This window comes from Carassius auratus, chromosome 18, assembly GCF_003368295.1.
Source record: "Carassius auratus strain Wakin chromosome 18, ASM336829v1, whole genome shotgun sequence".
NCBI lineage: Eukaryota > Metazoa > Chordata > Actinopteri > Cypriniformes > Cyprinidae > Carassius > Carassius auratus.
The window spans coordinates 5,357,405-5,382,782 of NC_039260.1; the positions used below are offsets into that span (position 1 = coordinate 5,357,405).

At 36.8% G+C, this 25,378-nt stretch overlaps 1 protein-coding gene across 4 annotated transcripts in view; it reads right to left on the minus strand.

Annotated features, from left to right (window-relative positions):
* LOC113118214 (tetraspanin-9-like) overlaps positions 1 to 25,378 on the minus strand; it is a 171,999-nt gene that overhangs the window by 90,097 nt on the left and 56,524 nt on the right. Inside the window, exon 1 of one of the 4 annotated variants that reach the window (XM_026287222.1) lies at positions 22,450 to 22,746. The exons of 2 other annotated variants lie outside the window; for them this stretch is intronic. The gene's annotated coding sequence lies outside the window, so the exon portion shown is untranslated. Of the gene's footprint in view, positions 1 to 17,052; positions 17,121 to 22,449; positions 22,747 to 25,378 lie in introns of those variants that run through there. One more of the 4 variants, XM_026287221.1, reaches the window with a different exon arrangement.

The window sequence follows — 25,378 nt, forward strand, 5'->3', positions numbered from 1 at the left end:
AGTAGTATAATTGTTGTTTGTTTTTACTTTTCATAAAGAATTTCCAGACAAAACATGCACAGTAGTTTAAAATGTTTCACTTGATTTCATTGGAGAATCACCATGAAGTCTCCAGAGCTTTAAAAAAGCATCTTCCGAGCAATAAAAATGTCCTCTGGGATTTCAGGAAGAATCCTAGAAACAGGATCCTTCCCCAAAACAAACCTTGACGTGTGAACAAGACATCTTTCACACAGCTTTTCACCAGCGCGGTGACAATTAAACCTGACAAAAAATGACAAATGAAATGCAAGTGTAGCAATCCAGCCCAACAACTGCACACTGTGACATCAGGCTAAGCTTACAGTGAAATGAAAAATGACATGGTGCAGTATGACATCAAACCAAGTGGAGACGTGGAGGGGTCAGGAACGCCGTTCTGCTCTCTAGGTGATGAGAGAGATGAGGTGAATTCTCACACTGCTGGAGCGAGCACAGTCCTCAGAATCTCACATTAAGGCAGTGATTTATTGGCTTTGACAAGAGCAGCTGTTGCAGGGAGACAATAGGGCACGCAGGAGCTTGCTTAGAAGAAGGAGGCTCTCAGCATAAGACAAGGATCACACCTTCTACCATCTACCTCAGGGCTTTTACCCAGACTAGAGCATCGTTTGTTTGGGAGAGGATAGCTAAAACTAAAACTTATACCGTTTTCATCAAAATGAAATAAAGCTGAAAAAAAGTGAAAATGTAATAACTTGCAACTAAGTTGAAGAACTAAAATATCTAAATATAAAACTAAAATAAAACTTAAAAAAAAGTAAAATCCTGGGAAAAAATTACAAATTAAAGCTAAATTAAATGCATTTTAAAATATGAATAAATTATATAATAGTATTTAAAAAAACATTCAAAAAAATCATAAAAGTCTGCTGTTTATTTTGGCTAAAGCAACAAGCGACTATTTAATTTTGTTTCTGCGTGCTGCTTAGGAAGTTTTGATACAAGATACAAGAGTTGATACCCCAATAATCGATAAATAAAATAAAATATAATTCAAAATAACTGAACAGCAAATATTGATCCCACACAGAATACAGAACTACTGATTATTTAATATTCATAAAGCAAAATATTTGGACTTTGGCTTCTAAGAAACTGGGAAATCCAATGATTCCTTTAAACCTAATACTCTATCAGCCGGTAACTTGTAAACATGGCATACAGTTGCATAAAGTCAGCCAACTTCATCAGAAACGGATGTTAAAATCAGATCTTGTATATTTTGTGTGCAATATGCATCAGGCAGTTGGTTAACAGACTGTGGGAGGTCCAGGGGTGTACCATCTGAGACTACAGAAAGGGAGTGGGAAAAAGAGGAAGAAGTGTGAGAATGGAAGACAGAATGTGTGACAGGGAGCCAGTTCTGACATGACTATCTTGGCAAAGAACCCCCCCTTTTTTTTTTTACAGGTCTCTATGAGATTTAAGAAAGAGGAGCTGCAGATGTACACATATGTCAAACAGAACCCTGAGTGAGTAGGTTATGGCCAAATCCATCCAAGGCGATGCAACCACAGCTGCAATGATGCTGTATACAAGTGCTAAGAGCAAGTGGAGCCCCTGCCATATTGCCAAGGCTGTGCCTATGGGGAAAACAAAGATGGAATCTCTGTGTTCATGTTACTGCTTAATTGTTTGTTGGATAAACAGGACACAGTGCCATGCAGTATGCTGTGTTTACACTTTTGTAAGGGCACCCCATTCTGAGGTCTCAGAGGTCCCAGGACGAATGGAAGAGATGGCACAACAAGTAGACATTAAGATGTCTGCAGACAGTGAAGCAAAGAGACAAAGGTAGCATACGAATTGGGAGGGAAAAAGTGCAAAAAGGGACTAATACACACATATATACACATAAATATATATATATATATATATATATATATATATATATATATATTTATATATATATATATATATATATATATATATATATATATATATATATATATATATATATATATATATATATATATATTTATATATTTATATATAAATTGTAATGCAACAACCCTCCCAATAAGTAGATTGTTTAGTAAATAAAATAATACAATTATTTATATAATAATATATACATTTATAATTTTATTCAGCTCAAATCATTTCAAATAAATGTTGTTCTTTAAATCCTGAGGCAGAAAAAAAAAACATCACTGTTTACACAAAAATATTAAGCAACATGACTGTTTAATGAAAATATCACTAAATATTTTTGAGCATATTACAATATTTTATGAAGGATCATGTTACTGGAGTAATGGCTGTAGAAAATTCATCATTGCATCACAGATATAAATAATATAAAAAAATATGTTTTATTAAAATTTTATTTTAAAAGGCAATTTTTCACAATTACACTCTATTTTTCATCAAATTAAGTCTTGAGCATAAAAGACAAAAATATTGTCAACTCAATGTTCTTGTTTTTGATTTATTGGCTTCTATGAAGTCTCTTTAGAAAAATTATTAGTGCAATCACTAATAGAATACATCTCTTCAACTAGCAGTACAATAAGGTATCTCATGTCCGTAGCATAAATTGTGTGATGACTTCAACGCCTTATAAAGCACAATTACTTAATAAATGCACCCTAGTTGAGCAGAGCAGCACTTTAAAAAAAGCTCATTTTGAGTTTGAGCTGGGACACAAAAGTGAAGAAGTGTGCAGCACATGACTGCCGTGTCATAATCTGCGCTTCAGTGCCTGCATACAATCACAAACCAAAGTGCAAGGATCGGGCACACAGGGTGTGAGCTTTCACAGGCGGATGTATTTAACTCTCCCTGAAAACGTTTGTAATTGGAGCCGTTGTCAGAACGCAGTCAGAAACGTAAAGTGTTGAGTTTAATCTGGGCCAGTGGCTTCAGATGTGCAAATCTGGCACTCTGCCTGGGGTCCAAATGCAACCCCAACTGCATTTTAATGAACAGCTGCCATGCATCCCCCCCCCCACTCCTTCTTTCTCTTTCTGTCAGTCTGTTTCTCCTCTAGTCAATGATCTATGATAGTGTTTGTAATACATGCACACAGAAAGGCTTTGCCATCTCGTCAGATCATTAAAATCAGTCACCTCAGAGAAGACCGACTGAACACCCACTTCATCAATTTCCTCAAGTTTATTTTCAGCTTCTGTCCATTTCACACATACGTACACAAGTGTGTCACAGCAAACAGCAAGGACAACCATTACTCAAGGGAAAACTCTTGTTTAGTTTTGAAATAGCAGAGGAGCTCCACATGCATGAAAGAAGTTGAGAGAGGTAGACTGTACAGAACCAAAGAAGCCCTTGACCAGATGGAGGTGGGAGAGTGTGAAAGAAAAGAGATGAGGATCATTAAAGGGAGACAGAGAGGCTGATCCAGTGTTTAATGATGGGATGGACTGGAACTGGAGATTCATGTAACGAAATGGACTGCTGAGTTGAAGCATTTGGTACTTAATATTCATTAAATGTGCAATACAGCAGATAAATCTCCATTATGAAGAGGTGGTGTAGTCTAGAGATAAAGATTAGGGCTGCTACCTCTAGGGTTGTACCCTGTGTCCCTGAGCTACTGCATCACTACTGTACTTGTGTGCTAGTCTTATAAACAAAAAACAAAAACAAAACAAAATCTAAAAATCACGTTTATATGGCATGACTCAATGTCAGAAGTTCATGAAAAATCAAGAAAATTGTTGATCACTACATTATTTGTTTCCATCACATCACAAGAAATGTTGTGTATATCAGAGTTGGGTAGAAACTGATTAGATTTAATCTGGATTATGTGATCAGGTTACAAAAATGAAGTACTTTTAATTATATAAAATTACATTTTAAAAATACTCAATCCGACTACAGTTCCTTTTTTCATGGATTACCTTATTACATATTCACAGAGTGGCAATAAATTATACATAATTTACTGATTCTCCCCAAGTCTTCTTTTTCATCCTTTAGATGTTCCTTTCTAAAACAGGCTACTGTTTATATACATTCGGAAAAGTCTTACAGTTTCGTGGATGTAGGCATTCCCAAACTTTTTTGGTAATCTGAACAGCTTTCACCAATAAATTTACTTGAAGGATGATTTTAAAATATATACTTTAATAATTAAAATTATTTAATAAATACAATTTTATAAAATATCACATTTGCATGTTCACAGTTCTCTGTTGGCTAATGATCACATGACATGCAGGCAAATAAACACACACACACACACACACACACACACACACACACACACAATTAGCTTTTCATTAAACTCAGAAGCTTCTGAAGCTCATTTACAAAACCTTGCACATTTAGTTTAATGCACTTCATAATGTTATTTAGAGTTAATAAAATATTTTCTTACTCCTTGTGGTTTTTTATCAGTATGGTATTTAGTATTTAAAGAGTTTGATTCCAAAACCCAATAAACACTTTTTCTTTTTCTAAACAGTTTCCGCCTAAATCATCATTGTAGCTGGGCAGTATTGAAAAGTACATTTTAAATTTTACACAAAATGTGATATTCGCTGATATTCGCTGAAGATCTTTTCACAGATCTTCAACAGATCTCTGGAGTTGTGTGAAGTACCTTCCTGCTTCAAACGCTCCACCATCATCCCCATCCCAAAGAAACCCAAGATAACAGGACTTAACGACTACAGGCCTGTGGCTCTAACATCTGTCGTCATGAAGTCGTTTGAAAAACTGGTTCTGGGTTATCTGAAGGACATCACTGGACCCTTACTGGACCCCCTGCAGTTTGCTTACCGAGCAAACAGGTCCGTGGATGATGCAATCAACATAGGATTGCACTTCATCCTGCAACATCTGGACAAAACAGGGACTTATGTGAGGATCCTGTTTGTGGACTTTAGTTCGGCTTTCAACACCATCATCCCAACAACCCTCCAGACCAAACTGACCCAGCTCTCTGTTCCTAGCTCTATCTGTCGGTGGATCACCAGCTTTCTGACAGACAGGCAACAGTTAGTGAGACTGGGGAAATTCACATCAAACAGCTGCTCCACCAACACTGGCGCCCCTCAGGGATGTGTTCTCTCCCCTCTGCTCTTCTCCCTGTACACCAACGACTGCACCTCTAAAGACCCCTCTGTCAAGCTCCTGAAGTTTGCAGATGACACTACAGTCATCGGCCTCATCCAGGACGGTGATGAGTCTGCTTACAGACAAGAGGTTGAGCAGCTGGCTGTCTGGTGCAGTCTTAACAACCTGGAGCTGAACACGCTCAAAACAATGGAGATGATCGTGGACTTTAGGAGAAACCCACCTGCACTTTCCCCACTCACCATCATGAACAGCCCTGTGACTGCAGTGGAGTCATTCAGATTCCTGGGAACCACCATCTCTCAGGACCTGAAGTGGGACAATCACATTGACTCCATTGTAAAAAAGGCCCAACAAAGGTTGTATTTCCTTCGCCAGCTGAGGAAGTTTAACTTGCCACAGGAGCTGCTGAAACAGTTCTACTCAGCCGTCATTGAGTCTGTACTGTGTACTTCTATAACTGTCTGGTTTGGCTCAGCAACAAAATCGGACATCAGAAGACTACAGAGAACTGTTCGGACTGCTGAAAGGATCATTGGTGCTCCCCTGCCCACCCTTCAAGAACTGTATACATCCAGAGTGAGGAAAAGGGCTCAGAAAATCACTCTGGATCCCTCACATCCAAGTCACCCCATTTTTTAACTTTTGCCATCTGGCCGGCGTCTCAGAGCCGCAAATACCAGAACAGCAAGGCACAAAAACAGTTTCTTCCCCCAGGCAATCTACCTCATGAACAGTTAAATGTTCCCCACTTATGCTTATGCAAACAAAATTGCAACATCCTTATATTTATTTGTTACCCCTCCATCCTAGTACATCCCTTCATCTTTTTCAATCCTATCCCATTATCATTTATAGCACAATTGTTTATACACTTATTTATTTGGCTAAATTTTTGGTGTCTCTGTGTACTGGAAGCTTATGTCACTAAAACAAATTCCTTGTATGCGCAAACATACTTGGCAATAAAGCTCTTTCTGATTCTGATTCTGATTCTGTTATTACGTCATGTTTTCTCCCCTTTTTTCCATAAAGCGACAAATGCTAGTCTCCCTTTTTTGCAGAATGCGATATACCTGCTCAACCAATCACAGCGCACTATTCGATGCACTATAGACAGTAATGGCAGTGCTCTGAATACACCCAGCATCCTAGTTTTCCTCAATTTTACTTTGTGATCAACAAACAAGGACTGGATGATAAATCAAATGGGATTGCCATGAGCATGTCGTCAGTAAACCCGGTTCTGTGATGAATAGTACACGGTAAAATCTTGATCACATGCTTTCAGATACATTTAATACACAAAGCCATAGAGGACTGACAAGCTACACTATATATATCGCGTTCATTAGATGAATCTTATTCAATTATGAACGCGATATTGCGTACTTTGTCAGTGTTTGTGTTTTTATTAATGCCATTTATGTTTTTTTATATATATATATATATATATATATATATATATATATATATATATATATATATATATATATATATATATATATATATATATATATATATACAGCATATAGCACTAGTCAACTAAATTAATGTAACATGGCAAACATAAATGGACTTTTTGAAGTTGAATGAAAGGGAAATATTATCTTGGAATTTATGTGGAATAATGTGATATTGTTGTTCATGTTCTTGTTTATGTTGAAATTATATTTTATTGTTGCAATTAATTTATAGCATTAACAAGATGACCCATTGAATTTTGGAAGTGTTATATTTTTAGTCCAAGTTCAGAGGCTGTCATAAGTGGATCAACTTACTAGGTTGTGCATTTTCATTGATTTAATGAATTTATTGCATTTTGAGAAAAAAAAAGTATCATGGATTTATTAAAATCAAAACCTGGATTTGAATTTTTAATGTTATTATAACCTAAAGATTCATTGTGAAAGTGAATAAAAATGTGTTTATCATCACAGTTTTTGGTTTCACAAATTAATCAAAATGGATTTATTGCATGTTGGAACCAAACTCTTCATTTACACTTTATTTGTGTAAATATGGAAATAGATTATACCATTTAAATCAATGTGATAAACGGCTTCGGTCAAAAGTAATCTAAAAGTTATAAAAAGTAGTTGCCATTTAGTTACATTACATAAAATGTGTAGTGTAGTGGATTATGTTACTAACTACAAATTTTGGAATGTAATTTGGAATCAGTAAAAGACTACAATTTCTATGTAATCTACCCAGCTCTGGTGTATATGTAGGTAATATTTTCTGTAATGTCTTAGAAAGAAGTCTTATATGCTCAACAATGCTGCATTTATTGGATCAGTAAATGTGTAGTAATACTGTGGAATAGTATTGAAATTTAAAATAACTTTTTCATTTGAATATATTTTAAAATGCAATTTCTTTATGTGATAGCAAAACTGAATTTTCAGCAGCCGTTGCTCCAGTCTTCAGGGAATCATTCATAAATCATTCTAATTTCCCCCCAAAAAGGGAAGGAAAAGGAAAAGAAAACAAGGAAAGGAAGAAAGTATAGAAAAAAAGTTATGAGGACATTTCATGGTCATAACTATGGGAAAAAAAAAAGCTGATTATACAGATCAGCTTGAGGATATTGCTACTACCTGCCTCAAACAAATGCAGCCTCATACCCTGTAAACAAACTTGTCAAAGTCAAACTGATAAAACAAACCTGTGCACCCTTCACTCATTAATTAATTATGCAGCAGCCAGCCAATTACAATGAAGCTTATAATATTGGACATTACTTGACACTTTTCTGTGTACACTGCATTTCAGCGGGTCCATGATGTCCTGCAGGCAGGGCGCCCTGGGGCTGAGACTACCCTTGAGCAGAACACATGAACCCAGGCCGCTCCAGGGGAACTGTCTGTTGGCCTGGTGGGTAACAAACATGCTCTGTCATGTCGTGTGGCAGTTCTTCTGTGTAGGTGCATCTCTGATCAATCTACCTGGTGCTTGCCATCTACTTTCTAGCAATATTCCTGTTCTAAAACAAATTATTTGGCTACATACACTTCCTGAAAAAAAAATACAAATAAAATGCTGTGATGTAATCTGCGCTTCAGTGCCTGCGTACCTTCACAAACCCAAGTGCAAGGACTGGGCACAGAAGGTGTAAGGTTTTACACAGGCGGATGTATTTAACCCTCCCTGAAAATGTTGGTAATTGGAGCCGTTGTCAGAACACAAGTCAGAAACAAAGTGGTGAGAGTTTAATCTGGGCCAGTTTCAGATTAGGGTTGTGACGGTGAGGAAAGTTTCACAGTTTTTAGTTTGTTTGAAATATCTTTTTTTTTTTTTTTTTTTTTACACTTTTTTTCCTCGAAATAGCGGCAATTCGGCATCAACTGGTTGAATGCAACAACAAAATACAAAGTAAAACTCACTTAAGCCTACATATAAAAAATTGAACTTATTAACAAAATAATACAAATATTCCATGCTATAGGGCAGGCTATGCCTAATATATAATAACAAATAACTTTAAATGGTTTAAACTTTTAATTAAACTTTAAAGTTTAAATGGAATTACTGAAACCTATAACCAAATAAATAAGAAATGTAGGGCGTTTATTAGCAAAACGAATAAGAAACCTTGGAGGCACGGCATTCACCTTGATGTTACAAAAAGTTTAAATAAATAAAAAATCTTCAAACATTGTGGAACCAATTAAATAAGAAACAAATGTTTAAAAAAAAACTTCCAAAATGACCTTAATTAAACGGCAAAAGTCATCAGGCTTCACAAAATCCAAAATACTGCCAAACAGGCGCTTTTTGCATGTTGTTTAGAAACTAAACCATCCACTATAGTTTTGTCTGTCTCACCACACACTTCTTATCAGTCAGCTCAACTCACTCTCCTCACTGGATAAATGAAATTGGATTCCAGCTGATCTGTGATGACCCACTAATATATTAAAATTAACCGAGTACTATTTGTGTGGCTTGTATAGCTGCCTTGTAGAGCATTTGAAGAGTTGTGGAATTTTATGAAATTATTAAGAATTTTTAAGAATTGTATGGTTTTATGAAAATGAGGATGTTGCCTTAGAAAACAGCTGCTCACTGTATACAGAGAGCTTATTAGGTTTTAGAACACAGCTAAACTGTCAATAAGGCGGCCAACAACATACAGCATAAGAAAAATGTAATGTCACGATTCTCTTATCATATAGTCCATCTCTATGCCTCTCCTTCACGTCCTTGTATTTGCACAGGAACAGTCTCCTCCATCACATAATCTGCCAGAAGCACTTTTGCTATTTTCATTCACACAAAACCTCGTCTATCTTTCACATTTTCTTATTGACTGATTGTACACATAACAGTGATGTGTACAAGGGAATAAATCCCTTATAGCTATTATGTTGGAGAGGGGGAAAACATCACGTGCATATTGTGTATCTATGAGCAGTGTCTATGCATCAACATGCAGTACTCAAGTTCATCATCCTCACTGCCTCACTTTTCTCTGGGGTGGCCATCAGCCTTATATTTATAGCTATGTTTAAACACACAGCAGCAAAACTGTGCACCAAGTTGCCAACAAGCCTCAAGGTTACATGAGGTAGAAGCACTCAAATGCAGCCATGTACTCTCACTCCCGTCTCACTGCACTGGCCCCGGGGATGAGGATTGCAAAATCAGTTGCATCTTCAGCCACCATCAGTATTCCAATCGTAACGCCAGAGTATTTAAACTAATAGTGATTCTAACATAATACTGTATTTTACTGTATTTATTAAACTCTTATTATTTCCAGTAGTGATGCTTATTCCATTATCATTGCTGAAGGAAACAAGACACACTTCTAGTTTAAACATTATTTGTTCTTCAGACATTCTTCCTTAAAAGAAAAGCAGTGACATTTTTTTTGAAAGTGACCTACATTTAGTTTTTGACAATTTAGTTTTTTTGTACAATTTAACGCTTAACAAAAAAAACGTGCTCTTTCCCCGTTTTGAATGGTCGCCACTGGCACATGATGCAACAATGACAGCTACAGTAAACAGATTTTACAAATATACCTACCAATCTCTTTGTAACCTTAGTAACATTATAATGCTGCCATCTTTCTGAAGTAATTTTCAACCCCCTGTAATTTGGCTCTGAATCTCAGGAGAAAATTGCCATTTTGACCCCCCCTCTACAAAATAGTGGATTAATAAATATTCATCCATGCCATTTAATAGTTTGGCTTTCATCACTATACATTATCTTTCTTCAGAAAAAAAGATTGCAAAATCAAAATATTAGAGCCGGGGACCTCTGGTTGAGTTGACACTGAATGACCCGTATAGTATATAGTATGACTGTCATGAAAATATGTCAAAATAAAGAAAAATCGGAACTTCCTAAAACATGCATTTTAAACTTTTTGTTTTATTTATTTTTTATTTGGGGTAAAAAATTACAGAGCAATGGAAAGCACCAAAGAACTCATAAATACAATGAATAAAGGTGTAAACTGAGAAGGAAAGTTGAACTCTTGCATCATTGAACTACTCAAAATCATCTATGCTGAACAAAACACCTGTCCCTCAGATAGTGAACAGATGGTGGGCATGTGACTAAATCTCTCCTTGATGAAAATGATAAGAGTAGGCACACATTCATGACAGGAAACAGAGCTCAACACTGAATTTAATTTGCGTTTTAATCTGTGCTACAAAGAAAAAAAAGTGTTCTTGAAAGTTAATGACAACATGTTAAAGACTGATCCCCATGTTCACCACACCGCTGTGAGAAACATGCTACAAGGTAAGAGGATTCTGGGATTTATGGATATATTCACCCCATTACCAATGCAGAGACTATTTGCAATGCAATATCACAGGTATGATGGTGAGGTGGTGGGGGGCTGTATCATTTTACTCAGCGTGGAAGTCATCAATCACTCGCTCTGTACGTTCTCACCACTGCTCTGAATGCTACATGGATTTCAAGTTTTGGCTTGACGCCTGCCCTGAATAACAATCACGAACACACACACAAAAAAAAAAAAAATAAATAAAAAAATTAGCATTATGAATGTCTCTGGTGACATGAGCATGAAACGGTAAATCTTAAATGCGTTGATAATTTACAACCCTATGGTATGCAGAAGCAATGGATGACCCTTTTGGTAATTTTGACTAGTCTATTTGAGTACTAGATGGATAAATCAACTCAAATGTGAGGCAGTTTCTGTCTTGACCTATTTACAAAAAGAATTGCATTTTTTGTTAAATTAACTACAAAAAACATCTTAATGAGGGTTTTTTAAACCCAGTTAATCTTATTTTTTTTTAATCATTATTCTTTTCTTCTATTCTCCTATTTCAATAAAAGTCTTATTGAATTAAAAATAATAATAATAATAATAATTATATATATATATATATATATATATATATATATATATATATATATATATATATATATATATATATATATATATATATATATATATATATATATATATATATGACTATGAAAATTGTAGAGTCACACTGAAGGCATCAAGGGCTATTTGACCAAGAGGGAGAGTGATGGGATGCTGCGCCAGATGATCTGGCCTCCACAGTCACCGTACCTGAACCCAATCGAGATGGTTTAGGGGTGAGCTGGACCGCAGACAGAAGGCAAAAGGGCCAACAAGTGCTAAGCATCTCTCTGGGAACTCCTTCAAGACATCAAAGCAAAATCAAAGCAAAAGGTGGCTACTTTGAAGAACCTAGAATATGACATATGTTCAGTTGTTTCACACTTTTTTGTTATTAATATAATTCCATATATAATTCCACATGTGTTAATTCATAGTTTTGATGCCTTCAGTGTGAATCTACAATTTTCATAGTCATGAAAATAAAGAAAACTGTTTAAATGAGAAGGTGTGTCCAAACTCTTGGTCTGTACTCTACATATAAATTTTATTGGCTTGGCTCAAAAAGATTGTGGGGCATGCTTGGCCTCATCCCTTTTATAGGCAAGTAATCTTTGGACAGAAAATGTCCAAGAGAAACCACTAAAGTTATAGTGCGTCTATCGCCTTAGTCAAGTACGTCTTGGAAGGAACAATTTAATACATTTGATGGATGGTCCATCACTTTGAATCTATCAGGACATTTAGACAGTGATGACTTTGGACATGTCCAATGGCTCTCTATGTTCCCAACAAGATGGAATCAAGGAGAACATCGAGAGAGGGGAGGGGTACATCAGTACAGCATTAAGTCAATGTAGTGCTTTCATTTTCCATCTCCTCCACCACTGGGCCAATGGGGCTCAATCCTGCACATACGCTCCATTGTACCACCAACCATCCACGTCATAATTATCCTGCAGGGTCTGGCCCGGCCATGTTCCAAAGCTAATTAAATCTAATAAGAGCAATTAAGCTCGGTAAGGAAGAGGTGGCAGGGAATTGAAATCATATAATGGGAGGTATAAAAGAGTCATAGCTGACCACTCAGAACATAGTTGATATACTCCTTTTCCTAAGTGCACTAGGGGGTTTTGATCACTTGACATTACTGATCTAATTTCTGAGTAGGCTTGGACTGAGCTTTTTCCATCTCATGCACCTTAAAAAAAGGTTTAATTACCATACTTTTTTGAATCAATTAAATAAAAAAATAAAAAACAATCTCAGATTCATTAACAGGTGAATTAATCAAGTTTCAACGAATAAACTATTAAGGTGAAGACATTAAGTATGCATAGAAGCAAATGGATTGATTCCAGTTTCTCTCCTTTTGTAGGTGAGATTGCAGTCATAGACAGAGATCACATTAAATTCAGGGATTAAAAACCCTATTTAATCCAGGATCATGAACAAAGGTTTATGTTGCAGAATTTATGACCATGTGAACTTCATACAACAGGTCAGATGTTCTTTCAAATTGAAATACTGTTCAAAGCAATTGTTTTTTTTTTTCAGTAAAGAACTAAATGGATTACACAGATCAATTGAAATGGTTTGTTTTCATCCTGATTCATCCTGTCTGAGATCAAAACCGACAGAAGAAATCATACAAGTCACATAAAGCCAATGAATGACACATCGAGACTAATAAAAACCAAAATCAGGGCTCATCAACTAATGACCCCATGAACCAAATTCTGCCAGCTACAAATGTTTTGAAGGAGAGCCAATTGATTCTGATGAATTGCTGCACTGCCCAATACATCAAAGCGCTTCGTGCAAATCTGAAAGGCAAGTTCAAAAGCACTTCGCAGACATCAATTAGCAGACCAGATTGTTTGAGCTACCCCAATTTCTCAAACCTATAAAAGCACACATTTTTGACTGTGTCTCATCCAATAGGGTATTTTTGTGCAAATTACGCAGATGAAGACAAATCTTTAGAGATAGAAAAGCAATGACTCGAAGCAATAAGACACAAGCTTCCAAAACACACAAGTGCTATTTCATCTGATAAAGTGATGAATTGCTAAAGCGCCTGTAACATTCATCTTGACCATGCTTTTAATTAAAAAATAATAATCAAGCAGCATGATACTTCTCAAAACACAAGAGAGCCAACAACATCTGACGTCATTCAAAATCATCAAATCCGCTGTGCCAGTTGTGAATTTGCATAAACACGAATGAGATGAGAAAGGGAACATTTTCAGAAAATCAGTTTGGAGTCCATGATAACAAATAATGGTCCCTTTTCACATTTCTAGGTTTCTCATTATTCAACATAGTTGGGTAAACTTCTACATTGGTGAACAGAGAAGCTATAAAATATATTTTTTGAGTTCCCATTTGCTCAAATAGTAAAAGAAATACTCCAGTGTTCTTTTTATGACTTTCAAAAGAGGAAAAATAGAGAGAGATTTATAATGGCAGTCAGAAGACAAAATAATGTCAAATTTACTGTCACTACCACAGCTGCTGTATCACAAACACCTTCACAGCAGAATTAACATTTTTTTCATCACAGGCTGTGAAAAGAGTCCAATGATGTTTAGCTTTACTCGTAAATAACACTGATTTGTTTATTGGCACAGGTGCCAAAGAAAAGCTAGTTCTCAACAATAGACTACAGGATGTGAAAGCAAGCACAGTGGTCTCAGATGACCCCACAGACCTGTCATCTAACAGAAGAACACAAACAGGGAGGTGGGCGTAATGCTTTGTGAACCGCTCATTTAGCAATGTCTCAACACCTTATGCAAGGTGGAAAAATGATGCTGACCTTTTCTAGACAAACAAAAAATACTATCTGAAAGAATGCATACTTGCAACCTCAAAGACGACGACTCTGGCATGAAGACATCTCAAAGATGTGGCCATCCTTTTCAAGTGGCAGTACAATGGGGCATAACTCATTTCCACAAGCATTCAGCCTCTTGAAATCCCATTTGATTTTAATTCCTCATAGCTTTACCTATACCGAATACTGAGGGAAGTATTAACGTTCACTCCGGTTCACTTGAGGTAAAACAGTAATGACTGATTTAAAACTGATTCTCGAGGCAAAAGGGCTCTGATTCGTCTGAGAAGATATGAAATGACAGTTTGCAATGATTGGACATGAGGTTTTTGCCCCACATCAAGCCTTTACACGCTTCCCTTAATGTGCACTACTTCAAAACCAAAGACTTTTCGGCGAGGTGAACATCTTAAGATTTCATTCCATACCTGTTTGATGTTTCTGCTTCATCTTTGTGTTTTCCACTTGCTCGAATAAGCCAAAGTGTAATGCATCCTACATGAACTTTAAGAGAGCTAAATACTTGACAGTTGTGGTCTGTTATGCTATTAAAGCTAAATATAAGCATAAAGTTATTGTATTAAACTGAACCTTTACATAAGGACCATACAATTCAATCATTTTATGAGGTTACATCTGATACAAATGGGTAAATTTGACAAAAAAAAAAAAACTGTATGATCCATGCATGGAACAAATTATTTGTTAAAAGCTTTAAAGGTCCCATATTTTACACTTTTCTGGAGTTTTATTTTAGGTTTCGATGTCCTTAAGAATATATATCTGTGGTATAACTACCAAAAACCATCTTATTCCTGAGCCTCTCTTCTGATTGGCCTGTTGTTTTCTGAGTGACGCACGGCCAGGCCAACCACAGGGTACTGTACCTAGGGTCAGCCGACATCACAGTGTTAGCTGGAAGCAGCAAAACAAAGGGAAAACTGGAGGCACAGCACAGATTCGGCTACGTAAGGAGCTTAAAATATCATCTTCTTGTGACGTTGGGTGCCAGAATCGACGTAATGCAGCCTCAAACTAGAAATTTGATTGCATATCTGCTAGGGGTGGGACGGTTCAGCTTACTCACGGTTCGGCTTGTTTCACGGTTTCAGAGTCATGGTTTCGGTGCGGTTAGGTTATGTGCTATGTTAATGGAAAAACTATACTTTCTAATAAAAAATAAAAAAAGAAGAAGAATATTCTATCCAACTACAAGCAACAGCACGAATAAATGCAAGAGAGTAAAGATACAAACAATAAACATTGATTTTCATTTGTATTATTATTATTTTTTTTAGGTAGGTCTAGCATAAGTTTTTAGGTACAGAAATTGAATAATGTTTTCCTGCACCGTGGACTGATGCAACAGAAATAATGCCTCTTTAAAAGGTGACGTTTGTAATCTGTGCCACTTGCGAATATAACAACTGTTTTAAGTAGGTTGGTCTGCCATCGTTCAGACTGCCCTTAATGAAGGTCATTATTTAAGAATAATTTGATCACTCTATGTTACAAATGAGAATCAATTACATTTCAATTAAAATTAGCATTATACATGCATTAATTTATTAATAGTTTATAATTTCTTAATTATAATTAATGAATCAATTATAAATATATCAATGCAATATTGTTCACATAAACCTGGCGCGTGGTATACAATCAAACATGGAATTATACATGCATTAATTTATTAATAGTTTATAATTTCTTAATTATATTTAATGAATCAATTATAAATATATCAATGCAATATTGTTCACATAAACCTTGCGCGTGGTATACAATCAAACATGGAACAATATATTTATTAATCTATGTTAATCATAGCCAATAGAATGAAAATCATTCAGTGTTTGTTCATGTTTCTGTTACGTGGCATAGAGGTGTCTGACTAGGGGTTTCTGACTATCGGTTTCACTCTCCCAAAATGCCGGATCCGTGTGGACGAAACGCCTATACAATACAACATTTTTATTTTGTTTACAAACCATGTTTTACCTATATTTTTTGGTTTCTCAGACTTTGCATGTGCTCATAATTTTATAACAAAACACATCACCTTTTAAACTGAGGGCATGGCACCTCCAAGGTAAGAATTACCCAAAATAACACTCAGTGATTCATGCACCGAAAGAGAACAGGAACTGCTGGAGAGAATACCTGTGTATGACAAGGGAGTCAATCCTTCTGACAGACAGACGGTTATTCTGTTCTCTTTTTTTTTTGTTCTTTCCCTAAGGAACAACGCGCTTTTAATCTGTTCTGTCAGTGACCTTGCAAGACAAACGCAAAAAGCACAAACACCAACAAACAGGCTCCTCTTTTAAAAACTAACACACACACACAGAGAGAGAGAGAGACATACACATATAGGGCTGATGCACTGCTGAGCATGAGCATCTGTGTTGTGTTGATGGAGAGCTGGAAATAGCGGTGGAGGAGAGGGACATGGAATGAAAGAGAGAGTGATGAAAGATCAGATCATTCTACCGCACCGGCAAAAATGAAAGCCAACAAACGGCGGCAGATTCATCCATCTCCAGATCACCTCGTGTGTTAACCTGACTTCACCCCACATGCACAGGGAGGGGAAGTTAAGACTCCAGAGAGGAGGTGGGATGAGAGCCAAAGAATTGAGAACGGAAACTGCAATGTCAGGTCTGCAGAAATCCCAAGAAAGGCTAAAACTTGAATTAAATAGCTTATTACGAAAGAAAGAAAAAAATAAACAGCAGAGTCTTTAATTTACCTGTCAAAGGGGTCTTCGGTAAATGTACGAGTTCTTCACCCTATTCACACTTCACAATTCAATCAGCTGCTCCTATATATATATATATATATATATATATATATATATATATATATATATATATATATATATATATATATATATATATATATAAAACAAGCAGTGAAGGGAAAATCAGCTGGAACTCTGTTTAATGATTTTGATTTTCCATAGATCGATTACAGTGTGCACATCTAGATCTAAGGGTGATGAGATACAAATTACAATGAAGCTCATTAACGTCACATTACAAATGTAAATGTAATTCAATCCAAGTTCAATTTATTGCTAAAATGTAAATAGCTTATTATTGATATATATATATAATGTTGGTCTTCAAGTGTTTACAGTCATCTTGAGTGCTTATAATCATCTTGTTGCAATACATACATGTGAACATGTGTCAGAAGTCTTAACAAGACATCTTAGAAGACAGCATGAATTTGCTTCCTAGTTTCTGAAACAGCATTTGTTCTCAATGATGCATATGATGCCTTTCAATGCCTATACAGACAGCTCACTAGAATTTAAAACAGAAACTGTGGTATTTTGATGCAACTTTCTCTCTTTGTGTTTACATGCATGTCTGCTTTTGAGTACCTGTTGCTGCTGTCTTTCTCTCTGTGCAAACTAAAAAAAAAGTAACAATGTTATCAGTCCAGCCACCATTCACAGGAAACATTTCTGGAAAGCCACAATTGAAACCCACACCGCACACACATGCACACCTGTATCCCATTATTAAGACTTCAGCATTATTACATCAGAATCACATAATCTCCCACTCGCAGATGCACCACCTGGGACAACCTGTGTGGCTGTCTTTGGAAAAACTGGTTCAAAGAAAAAATATCACACTTGACAATGCTATTTGCGAGATTGTCGTGTGATGAAACAATGTCCTCGCTCCAGTTTCATGTGGATTAATCATCCTTTATCACTCAAAGAGCGATTAGGTTACAGGTGAGTGAAGCAGCCATTTAAAACTCGCTTATTAAAACCAAAAAAAGTAGCATTTAATGAGTGAGGCCTTTAACTAATTGGCACTCTGCAATCATGAAATATGTAATGACATACTCCAGTGCAGGTTAAAAGCTAGTTTTAAATCCAATGGGAGCACAAGGTCTTTCCAGGATCAGTGGTGGGTTAATAGGTCCTCGAGCCGGTGGATGATTGTGTGAGCGAACTTTGATGGCCTTGACAAAGCCCTGTGGACACAATCCTCACTCTCTATAAAGAATAACAAGGACAACCGGAGGCTATTATGAAAGGGCAAACCAAAAGTTTAGGTGTGAAAGCACTGTTCTAGAAACACACATATGCTTGCAAAAATAAATATAGAAAAATCTTATTTAACACATTTTTAATGTAGAGCTAGAGGGATATCATTTACCAAATTTTTTCTCAGTCGCAGATAACTGGAAATTATAAATATTTTCTACATGTATGGTCATGTGACAGAATTTCAGTATGTTTGCTAGATTAATGGACTGACACAGCTTACACACAGGCGCATCTTACCCCACCCTCGCCTACACACAAAAAAGACATACAGCTTGTTTGCACAGTAAAAGCAACCAGAACATTCAAATTAATCAAAGCACAAATGGTCTCACGATCAGAATAAATAATGCTTGTTTATAAGTCAAATGTTGTGTTGACACAAACTTTCATTAATTTAATCGTGTGCCAAATGGCTCTTCAATGCCTGCAGTCAGAGGGCATAGTCACTTAATGGAAGGCTATTAGTGTTGCAGCCTGGCTAAATGACTCAAGAAAAATCAATTTTGTTCTTTACTTTAAAAGCTTTAAGCATATCTTTTTAAGCTCGCATCATGGGCTTTAGTCCAGTTGAAAGTTAGCCAGACGCAAACAGCATACTAATTGTAGGACTAGGTGTTTTAAAAGCAACAAACTTTGTTGTTAAATGTGGCAGAGAGGCCCAAATCTGTGGTAAGTCTAAATCAGAGGAATGTCTTTATAGCCCTGCAGTAACCCAGCATGGCACTTTTTGAAATTGTAGTTTTATAACCCCCCTACCCTCCAGATTAAAGTATACAGTTACTAAGCCTGGTGGGTGTAACAAATAAATATAGTACATTTTCTAAAACTCAAGGGTCAGATAGAGAGTCTATAATAAAAGAAACTGAATTAAGTACGAAGAAGCTATTTTAAATATTATTTGGCTTAGAGCTGGTATACTGTATATAGGAGTCAAAGTGTATCATATGAAAAGCTTAAATTTCATTTCTGAACTTCCCTGATGCAAACAAGGAACATAAAACGTAGCCACAGTCACAATTATCGGTTTCAGAGAAAATTAAATATGCTATTTACTGCCATACACAGAAATTTCACTACAAAACAGCCGTGCAACACTTTGTACTCACAGGAAAAAAAATTTAATAGACATGAATATGCAATGGAGAAAAATTATTCAGCTTATAGTGTGGACGTCATCTGAAAAGTGCAGCAAAATGTACCAACAGATCAACTTATTTCAGTTTTTGTAGAAATGTAGGCAGAGTAGGCAGAGACAAAATTTTGTATGAGTCTGATATACAAAAAGCTGGTTTGTGATAATATTAAAAGTTGCGAATATCAAAAGTTGCGAATTTAACTTATTGACAAAATTGGAATATCACAAAAAACATTTGTTTACAAGCACCGTTTCCATCTAATGAGTCAAAAGCCCCTTTCACACTGCACGTCGGATCCGGCACATTGCCGGAACATTGCCGGGTCGCCTTCTGTGTGAAAGCAAACACGTCGCGGTATTGATTCCGGCATTGAAGCCGGGTCGGGGACCTAGTAACATTGCTGGGTTCAGTCCCGGGACGAGCGCTGTGTGAACAAAAGCCAGATCTAATGCGGTGTCGTAGTGATGCGCGTTATCGCGTGACTCTTTTACTGGCTGTTTTGAAGGAAGATCAACGTTCGCGACAAAAAAAATTTGGAAACTGTAATGAAGCAGGGATCAGTTAGTTCCTCATTTTCAACGCTGACGCCGAGATCGTTCGCTTGCTTCAGTGAAAATATAACGTTCCTAACGTTTTCGACTCGTACATTACATGTCACGCCCTGATGTCACGTGTCTTAACGGGACCTTTACGGGTTGTGTGTGAACGCACACACAAATACCAGGTAAGCACTGGCAGTGTGAAGGTGCAAAATCTAGCGACCGGGGAACAATTGCCGGAACACTTTACCCGTGTATTTGCCAGAATTGCAGTGTGAAAGGGGCTAAAGAGAAAAAAAATCATCACTTCCTGATAAACTGGCACTATACATCAGTAAGAAAAGTAGGAGAAGCTACTGTATATAATAATTTTCCTATATAATAAATTACTTGCAACTCAGAATGAGCAGATGAAACACAATGAATGTGGCTATTGCTTTTGGAGGTCCACTGGTTAGTCAGGATTTGCCGTCCTATATCACAAAAAAAACATGACTTGTTTGATGCGTTTGGAAAAATGTATTCTCAAGTACATTTGAATCTCATCATTATTCGTATTAACACAAAACCAAAAACGTCAAACACCACCTCAAGCGAGCATAAACTTTTTGCAAATTAAGGCATTTTGATTCGAAAATCTGCATTTTCTTCACTCGATTCTAACGCAATAGTTCAAAATGCAGAAAAACAAGATGATGGAAACCCAGCTAATGATCCCAAATACAGCCAAGTAAACTCTCAACTGGTTTCAGCGAAAGAAAATAAAGCTGCTAGAATAGCCAGGCCAATTATCTGACTTGAATCCAATAGAAAATAGAGCTCATAGAAGAGACCCACAGAACCTTCAAGATTTGAAGACTCCGTGGAAGAATGGGCCAAAATCACACCTGAGCAATGCATACAACTAGTTTCTCCATACAGGAGTTTTCTTAAAGCTGTCATTATCAACAAAGGGTTTTGAACAAAGTATTAAATACATTTCAATACTTTTTCCCTGTGTCATTCCATTTCATTATCCCTAAACTTATTTGCTTTCCTTTCTTTGTATATACTGCATGGAATACTTGGGTTGTTACCAACATATGGTATAAATTTAATGTCAACAGCTCCTTCAGAAATAGATTTACTAGGAAAAATGGTGATATGTTCAATACTTATTTTACCCGCTGTATGTATTTTCAAGGTCCTGATATGAACCTTTTGAAGACAAAGTACAAAAGAGCACCTTTTGAAAAGGTTCCACCACAGTGACAGCTTTTGTACCTTTTTCTGAGAGTGTACTGTCCTTGGGCCTCCCAAAAACACTTTTCAATTCGTGTGGCTTATCTTGATCACACCACTACAGCCATGACAAGACCTGACAGGCATCTATTCACATCCTGATAAAATAGAAACCCCCAGCCACTAACTTAAATACACTTGCAGGGATATGTGAAGCACCAAATACAACCTCCAAACTCCCACCCTTCCACAAACAAACAACCAGAGCTTTATTGCCTTTACAAAGACATCAAGGTTATGGTCATGGTACCATTTGAGACAAGCTACATTTTAAAGGAACTGCTTTGCCCTCTGTGTGGTCTACCACCATAAAAACATTAGTTATAAAAATATAAGACTATTTATCAGCAGCGGGCCAGGCAGCAGCGGCACACCGGAGAAATTCCAAAAAGGCGAGAAGAAAGGCCATCAGTTTAAATGTTGCAAACCCTGAGGTGAAAGGAACTTCAGAGCGATATTTAGTAAAGAAAATGGTTTAAGTATTTTAGGTATTTGCGGATGCAAAATTGCTGTTTTTTCTTTTCCTCTGTACTGCACCTGTTTAAATTCAACTTTTACTGTTGAGTAGCATTGGCTGAACATGTTCTTAGAGATTCTTTTTCTTGAACTTTCTTCTGCCAAGATCAACGGCGCTACACCTCGGACTATACAAACATGGAGCAATGGAATCGCTAGAGTTCAGGACATTTTACTGGAAAGACACTAAGTGAACTGTTCTATAGCACTGACTGTGCTACACTGATAGTTTTGTTGTATCCCATGCGGTAGGGGGGTGGGAGGGGGGGTGGGATGGGAGGGTGATGAATGTATTGCTATATATATCTGTACTGTCACAACATCTCTTTTATATTGTTACCCAACAAGACAAGACAATAAAAATTGAGTACAAAAAAAAAAAACTTTTACTGTTGAGTAAAAAAAATGAGGAGGACAATTACCCATTCCATTTCCTGCATGTGATAATTGTTGTTTCTTTACAACAGGTCTTTGAGATCAGAGAAATAGAAATGTTTACATTCTGATGCCGTCGGCCGCCGAGTGGATTAAGTAAATAAAAAAGAGGTCTTCCGATATAAATAGAACAAATAAATAAAAAAAATCCTCCAATCATGTCTCACCTCCCTGTGCATTAGTAGTCCGATTAGGGAGCAAATCCTTCCTGTCAGCTACAGATGATAACGTCGTTTCAACTTTAATGTCATAACACAGCTAATCCTCTTTGACGCAGATCAGCAGCAGACAAAAGCAGCTCACGGCGGACTGACGTGCCTATCTCCATTCTGCTATTTCTCTTCCTTCCTCCAACTTCACACTGTTAAAGTGAAGTCTTCACCCACACCCTGACATCTCCACTGCTGATGTCGACAAAGCCTTTCACTGCATCTTTTCATTCCTGGAATTACAGATAGAACGATAGATAGAGCGACAGAATGATACTGTAGATAAAATGAAACAGAATGAAAGATAGAATGACAGGCAGAATGATACAATAACAGAAAGAAGAACAATCGATAGATAGAACAAGAAGAGAAAATATATATATATATATATATACACACAACAAAACTGTAAAATTGTAAAATGTAAAAAAAAGCAAACAACAGATATAGACAGATAGTTACAATGATACATTGATAGAATGACAGAATGTTAAAAGAATAGAATTCATAAATGACAAAAGATAGAATGATCTATCATTCTATATCTATCTATAGATTGGTTGCCCTGTCGTTATGTCATTCTATCTGTCAGTCGTTCTCTTTCTTTCTATTTCACGTTCTATCTTTCGTTTGGTCTTTTCATCATTCAATCAATTCTATCTAACGTTGTCAAATGACCGAGTGAAAGAATGATCAATAGATACAATGGCAGAACAAAAGACAAAAATGAATAATGACAGAATGATGGAACATCAGAACGCCAAAGACAGAGCGTCCAATCTATAGATAGAATGATAGGATAAAATAACAGAACGATAGAATTCTAGATAGTCGGAATTACAACAATGGACCAATAGAATATTAGAAATGTAGAAAAACCGAATGCTTAAATTCAATAGATACAACTACAGGATGACTGACAGAAACAATGACAGAACAACAGAATGACATATCAGAAAGATTGATTTAATTACAGACAGAACAACAGACGGATATACAGAAGACTCAAACTACAGACAGAATGACAAAACATGATATCAGGTGCACAAAGATTCTTTACATTCAGATCCCCAAACACCATCATCTACACTGGGACAGTACATGTTGTGAGTGTTGCTGTTCAATGAGTGGCATGCTGGGAAGGTTACTTCAGAGGCTTCACATTCACGTGCAGCAACATTTTTCAATGCTGTGCTCAGGACAGGCTGTCTCAACTCTGTTCTGGTCTGATACTCTCACAGAGGGCACATCGACAAGATGTCATTACTGCTCATTTCACCTTAAGCCATTCCCATAAACCTCCACTGATCACAACTCTTAGCTGCACTTAGAGAGGGCTTCAGAAATGCCAGCCCTAAAACAATACAAATGTCCTCTTTGACTCTTGTTTCTCTGTTTCTCCCTCTTTTTTTTTTTTTTTTTAGCTCTGTTGGTTTTATCAGAGCTCTCTTTTAATATCTTTTTGTTGCACCGTTGCCATTTTTCTCTTTTCTTTAAGCCCCACATCAATGGGATAGACGTCGAACTGTCAAAATAGAACCAATTATTGCTAAAGATCAAGCGTGCAATTTAGAGATGATTGGGAAAAACTGAAAAGCTACAAAATAATCACTCCCAAGAGGGGCAAAGTCATTGCAGCACTTAATAATAGAATTCTAAAATACTCCTTTCACCCAGTGAGCCCTATCTTTCACTATGCCATCAAAGTGATTCTCTCCCTGTAGTGCCTTGCTTTGATTCACCAACATTGGTAAATAGCACTGGAGAATATATGGTAGTTTTGAGACCAGGTAGTTATGATTCCATTATAGGAACTATAGCCAAAAGGACAGTCCACCGAGAACTACATTTTCCCCTAAGGCCATTTTCCTGGTTGTGTTTGTACTGCCTCTAGGAACACTGAACTGACGTAAGCCAACAAACAGCAATATTGAATGCCGCACTTAAATGACAATGTCAACAACTGGAGGATGAAGGATGGAAAAGTGTCTGTACTTTAGCATCAGTCTATCTATCGCTGTTCAACATGTTTGCGCAGTTGGTTTGCGAAGTACGTATGGCTTTTTGAAAACTGCAAGTCCCGGTGTTTCAAATGGCATGTTTTCGGCTAATCAACATACACGTGTATAATGTTGTGACGTAATGGTTAGAGAGTCGGACCTGTAACCCGAATGTTGTGGGCATGAGTCTCAGGTTCAGCAGGAAATGACGGTGGGGGAAGTGAATGACCAGCGCTATCTTCCACCACTTAATACCTGAGGTTGAGCAAGGCACCGAACCCCAAACTGCTCCCCAGGCACCACAGCAATATGGCTGCCTAATGCTCTGGGTGTGTGTTCACTACTGTGTGTGTGCACTTCGATGGGTTAACCATACTTGGCCACACGTAACTTCACTTTTTATTTAGTCCCCCCATAACTAGAATCAGTCCCAGTTCCCGTAGTGCGAACATGCCAGAAAAAGCCAAGCCAATGGTTACAATAACTATGAAAGCACTTCTCTTGTGTAAAAGCCCCTATGATGCCCGTCATGACAAACAGCATTCGGAAATCACGCTGCACCTTACATGCAGAAATGATTTGATAATTGATAATTAAACCTGAACCGAAGTTGTCATGATTTAGAAACACTGATGAAATTAATCTGTAATTTCATTTTCATTAGCGGCTGAGCATCATTTGTTTTCATCTCTATGCAAAGAGTGCTCTAGACTAAATGCTCATGAACTTAATTTCATGAATCAGATCGAGGTTAAATGAGAGACTTTGTCAGCATTAGAATAAACATTAGTTGTTAATTAAAAGATGTTCATTGCTAGTTCTTAAGATGGAGAGACTTTTATTTATGTCTACATAGAAGAGATTATGCATATGTGAATACCGTTTTA